This window comes from Panthera leo, chromosome A2, assembly GCF_018350215.1.
Source record: "Panthera leo isolate Ple1 chromosome A2, P.leo_Ple1_pat1.1, whole genome shotgun sequence".
Classification (NCBI taxonomy): Eukaryota; Metazoa; Chordata; class Mammalia; order Carnivora; family Felidae; genus Panthera; species Panthera leo.
This window is the reverse complement of record NC_056680.1, coordinates 9,660,591-9,669,161: the sequence shown is the minus strand read 5'-3', so window position 1 is coordinate 9,669,161 and position 8,571 is coordinate 9,660,591.

Genomic DNA, 8,571 nt, shown 5'->3' with positions numbered 1-8,571 from the left:
TTTAAGTTTATTTATTTATTTTGAGACAGAGAGAGAGACAGAGAACAAGCAGGGGAGGGGCAGAGAGAGGGAGAGAGAATCCCAAGCTCCGTGCTGTTAGCGCAGAGCCCCACATGGGGCTCGATCCCATGAACCATGAGTTAAGGACCTGAGCCGAAATCAAGAGTCGGACGCTCAACCGACTGAGCCACTCAGGTGTCCCCAGACAAATGTTCATAGCAGCATTATTCACAATAGCTGAACGGTGGAAATTTCCATCAACGGATGAGCAAACTGTGGGAGATCACACGGATTCCACCGTCACAAGGAGCCAAGCCCTGACACTGGCTACAATGTGAACAAATCTTGAAAACATCATGGTGGGTGAAAGAAGTCAGACACAGAAGGCCACGTATTCTAGCATTCTATTTACGCAAAACCAGAATAGGAAAATCCATAGAGACGGAATGTAGATAGTGGTTGCCAGGGGTGAGGAGGGGGGTGGAGTGGGGGGTATGGGGAGTGACTGCTTAATGGGTGCATGGAAATGTTCTGGAACTAGAGAGAGACGGCCCTTGAATTGTGGACTTTGAACTGGTTAGTGTTATGTGAGTTTCCCCTCAATAAGATGAAAAAAAAAAAATAGCACAAAGAATTCCTATATATCATTCACCTCGATTTCCCAGATGGTAACTTCTTATAAAACTAGAGCATGATGGGGGCGCCTGGGTGGCTCAGTCGGTTAAGGGTCCGACTTCAGCTCAGGTCACCATCTTGCGGTCCGTGAGTTCGAGCCCCGCGTCGGGCTCTGGGCTGATGGCTCAGAGCCTGGAGCCTGCTTCCGATTCTGTGTCTCCCTCTCTCTCTGTCCCTCCCCCGTTCATGCTCTGTCTCTCTCTGTCTCAAAAATAAATGTTAAAAAAAAAAATTAAAAAAAAAAAAACTAGAGCATGATAGCCCAAATCAGGAAATTAATATTGATGAGATACTCATATCTAATGGACAGACTGGTTGAATCCCAATATTGGCTAAAGGATCTCGGTTCAGGTGGCACTTCCTAGGTTTCTCCAACTGTGAAGTTTGTAATATATTAACAGTCCGTAGAGAGGGAGAGGTACTTTGAGATTCTGCCAATATCCCATCTCTCATTAAACTTTGGCCACTAACTTAGCACCTACCGATGGTCCTTGCCTGAAAGAATGATTCCTTTCTACCTGGATTTTTAAACTTTGTGGTAAAAGATACATAACACAGAATAAGCCACTTAAACCATATAGCTCAGTGGCATTAAGAACACTCGCTCTGTCGTGCAACCGTCACCACCATCCCCATCCAGAATTTTCCATCTTCCCAGGCTAAAGCTCTGTCCCTGTGAAATGCTAACTCCCCTTCCCCTCCCCCTGCCCCTGGCATCCGCCACTCTCCTCTCTGTGTGTATGAACTTGACTTCTGCAGGGACTTCATGTAAGTGACACCATATAACATTTTGTCCTTTTGTGTCTAGCTTATTTTACTTAGCATAATGTACCTGGATTTTTTTTTTTTTCTTTAGCAGAGAAACTGTATTTTTATTCTCTGTCTTCAAATGAGTACAGGTGGGACAGGCTAGCCCCTAGGTATGAATTCATATCATGAAGGTTTCTCATGATTTTTCGTGTCTCCTTAGCAACTCCGTTCTCTTCATTATCTCCAAAGACAGGTAGAAATACAAGGGAGCACATTTATTTGCTCTCTCTACAAATTTGAATTAACGCACTATTTTTAGAATAGAACTCAACACTTCTCCTTTTTCCCTGGGATGAGTTAGGGATTTGAAGTGGCTTTCTTTCCCCGCAAGCCCCCCCCCCCCGCCCCAGTTTTTTTGCTTGTCTCATCATGACCATTATTTGTGATCTGTCTGCAACTTTTGACGTCATGATCACGCTTTGCCTTTAAAAGTGTTCTGTTGATGGAGCGCCTGGGTGGCTCAGTCGGTTGAGCATCCGACTTCGGCTCAGGTCACGATCTCGCGGCTTGTGAGTTCGAGCCCCGTGTCGGGCTCTGTGCTCACAGCTCAGAGCCCGGAGCCTGCTTTAGATCCTGTGTCCCCCCTTCTCACCGCCCCACCCCCTGCTTGTGCTCTATCTCTCTCTGTCTTTCAAAAATGAATAAACATCAAAAAAAATTAAAAGTGTTCTCTTCCCCAGTATAGAGGTTCCTCAAATAATGAATCCTAGAACTGCCCTAAGATCAAGTAATCGCACTCCTGAGCACTTACCCAAAGAATACAAAAACACTAATTCAGACAGATACATGCACCCTGTGTTTATTGCAGCATTATTCACGATAGCCAAATTGCGGAAGCAGCCCAAGAGTCCACTGATAGATAAATGGGTAAATAAGAAGTGGGGGTCTATATATACATAACGGAATATTTTTCAGCTGAAAAAAAAAAACCAGAATGAAATCTTGCCATTTGCAACCACATGGCTGGATCTAGAGAGTGTAACGCTAAGCAAAACGACAGATACCATACGATTTCAGTCATATGTGGAATTTAAGGAACAAAACAGGGGCGCCTGGGTGGCTCATTCGGTTAAGCATCCATCCGAGGCTTGATCTCAGCTCAGGTCCTGATCTCACGGTTGTGAGTTCAAGCCCCGCGTTGCACTCTGTGCTGGCCGTGAAGCCTACTTAAAAACAAAAACAAGAACAAAAACGCAACAAACGAATAAAGGGGAAAAAAGAGAGAGAGAGAGAGAGAGAGAGAGAAACCGAAAAGTAGACTCTTGACTATAGAGAGCAAACAGAGGTTTGCCAGAGGGCAGGTGGGTGGGGGGCTGGGCGAAATAGGTGAAAGGGATTAGGAGCACACTTAGCGTGATGAGCACTGAGTATTATATGGAAGGGTTGAATCCCTATATGGTCGTCCCGAAACCAATAGAACAGCGTATGTGAACTCTACTGGTATTAAAGTAAAAAATAAAAAAAATAAACGAACCAAAAGTGTTCACTCCTATTGTGTCTTACTTTTTTTTTAAAATTTTTAAATGTTTATTTATTTTTGAGAGAGAGACAGAGCATGAATGGGGGAGGGGCAGAGAGAGAGAGGGAGACACAGAATCCAAAGCAGGTTGCAGGCTCCGAGCTGTCAGCACAGAGCCCGACGCGGGGCTCGAACTCATGAACCGTGAGATCATGACCTGAGCCGAAGTCGGATACTCAAAAGACTGAGCCACCCAGGCGCCTCTTACTTTCATTTTTCTGACAGTTTATCTGGCAAGTAGGTTTCAGGAAGCAGGCGCAGAGGAGTTGAGAGAGGAAGGCAGGTCGGGAGGGAACTATGTCTTTTGTTTTCTGTGTTGTGATTTTTTAAATTTTTTTTTTAACGTTTATTTATTTTTGAGACAGAGAGAGACAGAGTATGAACAGGGGAGGGGCAGAGAGAGAGGGAGACACAGAATCTGAAACGGACTCCAGGCTCTGAGCTGTCAGCACAGAGCCTGACGCGGGGCTCGAACTCACGGACCGTGAGATCATGACCTGAGCCAAAGTCGGACGCTTAACCAACTGAGCCACCCAGATGCCCCCTGTGTTGTGATTTTTTAAAATTTTATTTATTTTGAGAGAGAGAGAGCAAGCGGGAAGGGGAGGGGAGAGAAGGAGAGAGAATCCCAAGCAGGCTCTGAAGGCTTAGCACAGAGCTCGAGGCGGGGCTCGAACGCACGAACCATGAGATCATGACCTGAGTCGATCCACCCAGGAGCCCCTGGACTGTGATGCTTTGACATCTGGGGACTTGATAGCCTTGGAGGGACTGCCCCCCCTAGGGCTCACCAGTTCCCGGAGACAGTAAGCAATTTGCACCCAAGTGTGCCTTTCATATGAAATCAACCAGCCCAGAGCTCGCTACCCCAGCCACCCCGTCTCCTGGGCTCTCGCACACTGGGTCCCTGACTGCCTGCTCTAACCACCCCACCGCTCAGGATCAGAGAAGCGGGGGTAGCCCCTGTGTCCCACAGCCTGCTGAAATTATTCAAACCAGCCCATCCCAAACCTGCTTACCTTGCCTTACCTGTTTCTTCCCGGGAAAACCACAATAAAGGCTCCTGCCCACACTCCCCTTTCCTCTGCCTCCAGGCAGACCCTGGTGCTCCCCCGGCTGGCCCTGCATGGCAGGTGTGACCTCGGTTCTTGGAAACTTTGAGTAAGAAACCGTGTTGTCAGTGGAAATCGTCTTCTGGCCTATGGGCCTTACTATACGGTAAGCTTTCTCTTAATATACTGTATTTTAGGGGCACCTGGGTGGCTCCTTCGGTTAAGTGGCTGACTCTAGATTTCGGCTCGGGTCACGATCTCACGGTTTGTGGGTTCAAGCCCCACATCAGGCTCTGTGCTGACAGCGGGAACCTGCTTGGGATTCTCTCTCTCTGTCTCTCTCTCTCTCTCTCTGCCCCTCCCCCATGCAACGTGCACTCATGTTCTCCCTCTCTCTCAAAATAAATAAGCTTTAAAAATATATGTAATATGGGGCGCCTGGGTGGCTCGGTCGGTTAAGCGTCCGACTTCGGCTCAGGTCATGATCTCGTGGTTCGTGAGTTCGACACCCGTGTGGGGCTCTGTGCTGACAGCTCAGAGCCTGGGGTCTGCTTTGGGTGCTGTGTCTCCCTCTCTCTCTGTCCCTCCCTGACTCGCACTCTGTCTCTCTCTCTCAAAAATAAACATTAAAACAATTTAAAAAAAAAACCTGCAACATTTTAAAACACAAGGGGCAGGGGCTTCTGCCTCTAGTGAGTAACAACAAAGTCCATGATGCAGGGTGTGGGCAGGGTGGGGGGAGTAAGGGGTGAAGCAGGACACAGAATTCAATCTGCCCCACGGGTCACTAGTTGTCTCTCCCTCGCTGGGCGGCTGTAAGCCTCCAGGGCCAGGAACCGGGAGAATCCACTGTGTTTTCCAAAGCCTAGCGTAGCACCCGGAACATCAGCACCCTACGAATGTATACCAAACAAAGCAATTGATAATAGGAAGCCCGACTCTCTCGGTAGCCTGAAGGGCTCGGAGAAGTTCGTGTAGCTTCCCAGACAGCTGAGAAAATGCCTTGGTTCGCCAGCTGGGTGTTTTGACCCAGATACGGCAAGTGATGAAAGGGTATGTTTTCATCCACAGCTTCTGCGCTCTCTCATTTTCTCAGTCTCCGCTTGACATTCAATCCCTCCACGATGTCACCGTCCCCACCCGGCATTTGTCTGACGTGCTGTGAAAGGGCATCTTGAACAGCTCTATTTTGGGATTTTGGCAACATCGCCCCCCCCCCCACCCAGCCACTCCCTCCACGCAGTCTGTTCTCACGGGGGCAGAGAACTTTCTACGGGTCTCGTGTCTTGTCAGGGTGGCGGTGGGGGGGGGGCCCTAGTTTTCTTGCAGATGCCTTCGCGCGGACATCCTGTTTTACCTCGATTTGATTTCTCGCCAGCTCCAAACTATTTGAACAACCCACATTCCAAGAATCACAATTAGGCTGAGGTTCCCTGGCTCCAAAGTGGCTGATGCAATTCTTGAAGGAGTTCTTGCTTTCGGAGGAGGAAACCAGCTCTCCGTTCTGGCACACACAATGTTGTTGAATAGATGCCAGCAAGGAGAGATGGAAAATGCAGATCGACTATGGCTAATGTGTTGTGGTAAAACCAAATCGCTTTTAAGAGTCTCAGATTTTCCTCTGTTTTTTTCCTTTTTTAAGTTTTAGTGTTGATTTATTTTCAAGGGGGGGAGGGGCAGAGACAGGGGGAGACACAGAATCCGAAGCAGGCTCCAGGCTCTGAGCTGTCAAGCACAGAGCCCAACGCGGGGCTCGAACTCCTGAGCCGTGAGATCATGACCGGAGTTGAAGTCGGATGCTCAACCACTCAGCCGACTGAGCCACCCAGGTGCTCCCTGCTCTGTTTCCTGTATTAGGCTCTCACAAGGGGGTATTTTGATCGCCAGGTGCCACACCTGAAATAATAAAAATTTGGGGGGTAAGTAGACTGGGTGACTTCTTTTGTCAACATTTTACTTTGAAAATGTGTAGACCTATAGGAAAATGACAAGAACAGTACAATAAACACCCACAAATCCTTCGCCTTGACTCTCCAGTTAACATTTCCTTTTTTCCTATTTTTTATTTTTTAATTTAGTTTTATTTATTTGTTTTTTTGGTGCTGAAACCCGGGAGCGAGCCAGAACCTTTCTTCTTCTTCATTTTTTTTTTTTAATTTTTTTTCAACGTTTTTTATTTATTTTTGGGACAGAGAGAGACAGAGCATGAACGGGGGAGGGGCAGAGAGAGAGGGAGACACAGAATCGGAAACAGGCTCCAGGCTCCGAGCCATCAGCCCAGAGCCTGACGCAGGTCTTGAACTCACGGACCGCGAGATCGTGACCTGGCTGAAGTCGGACGCTTAACCGACTGTGCCACCCAGGCGCCCCTCTTCTTCTTCATTTTTTAATGTTTATTTATTTTGAGAGAGAGGGACAGAGAGAGAGAGGGAGAGAGAGTCCCAAGCAGGCTCTGCACTGTCAGGGCAGAGCTTGATAGGGGGCTTGATCTCACAGACCATGAGATCATGACCTGAGCCAAAACCGAGAGTCGGACGCTTGGCACCCAGGTGCCTCTGTTTGGATTATTTTATTTTACTATTAAAAAAAAATTTTTTTTAAACGTTTATTTATTTTTGCGACAAAGAGAAACAGAGCATGAACAGGGGAGGGGCAGAGAGAGAGGGAGACACAGAACCGGAAGCAGGCTCCAGGCTCTGAGCCATCAGCCCAGAGCCTGACACGGGGCTCAAACTCACGGACCACAAGATCGTGACCTGAGCTGAAGTCGGACACTTAACCGATTGAGCCACCCAGGCGCCCCTTTAACGTTTATTTATTTTTGAGAGAGAGAGACAAAGTGGGATCAGGGGAGGGGCAGAGAGAGAGGGAGACCCAGGATCAGAAGCAGGCTCCAGGCTCTGAGCCATCAGCCCAGAGCCCGACGCTGGGCTCGAACTCACGGACCGCGAGATCGTGACCTGAGTCGAAGTCGGATGCTTAACCGACTGAGCCACCCAGGTGCCCCTGGATTATTTTATTTTTACAGAGCGCAAACAGGGAGGAGCAGAGAGAGAGAGGGCGACAAAGAAGCTGAAGCCGGCTCCAGGCTCTAAGCTGTCAGCACAGAGCCCAACACAAAGCTCGAACTCAACAACCACGAGATCATGACCTGAGCCAAAGTCAGACACGTAACTGACTGAACCAACCAGGCACCCCTGTTTGGATGATTCTAGAACACCACCTTTCACATTAAAAAAAAAAAAATGTTTAGTAGGTTTTACACCCAACATGGGGCTTGACCCTACAACCCCCGGATCAAGAGTCGCATACTCTACTGACTGAGCCAGCCAGGCACCCCAACATTTTACAGTTTAGAGTAATAGCTGCATTTTTATACACCACACATTTATTGGAATGGTTTGGGCAAATGAAATCATGTACACGGAGACGATCAGGCAGTTAAAGTCCAATGCTGCTGAATTTAATATATGTACAACTCAAGGACTGTGCCTGAGCTGTTATTATAATTAGTTTTCTGTTGGCAAAGTTTTTTTTTTTTTTTTCCTCCTTATCCTGCCCCAGGCACTTAGGCATTTACAAGAAATGTTTGCATGATGATCCTCTCTTATTCTAATTTGATGAATGTGACCTTTCAAACTGAGGACACAACAGCAGACGGGAGAAGAAAAACTCCAAGTAAATTTGGATATAATCAGTTTTGTGCACGCAGAACCTTTCCGGTACTGAGGACAGACCAAACATAAAAGCAAACAGGCCATTTGTTAATTTCAGAGAGTTTGTTGGCAGAAAGAGGCAGGAGGGGGTTGCCAAAAACTCTGCCAAGTTTAAATTTAGGACATCAGGTTCCTTAGGAGTGGAGAAGTTTTAGAATCCTTGCTCCATTCACATTATAACCTTTCTGTGATCTTTAGGGATTGCCACATGAGGGGAAATTATTTCCAAACTGTTATTATTATTTCCAAACTTCCTTTCTGCTCTCCTTTCTCAAATTATCCAGACAGAAATTACAATCAAGAGATTTTTTTTTTTTTTTTTTTTTTTGATGAGACAGTGGATTGCAGAGACTTTTCCATCCGGCCTCCCCAATGGGGAAACTGAGGCCCAGAATGGCGAAATGACCTATGTGCATCACTCCTGGGAGAGGACTCCTAGAGAGTCCCTTTCAAGAGACTTCTTGGGGCGCCTGGGTGGTTAAGCGTCCAACTTCAGCTTAGGTCATGATCTCACGGTTCGTGGGTTCGAGCCCCTCGTCAGGCTCTGTGCTGACAGCCGGGGGGGGGGGGGGGGGGGGCTGGAGCCTGCTTCGGATTCTGTGTCTCCCTCCCTCTGCCCCTCCCCCACTTGTGCTTGCTCTCTCTCTCAAAAATAAATAAAAGGTAAAAAAAAAAAAAATAAACATAAAAGAAATGAAGAGACTCCTTGAGAGTCCCTGTGTAATAAATGATTTTTTCCTCTCTCATGAAAACAATGGGATCAGCAAACCGCTGCCCATTGATCTTGGTTCTTCACTAA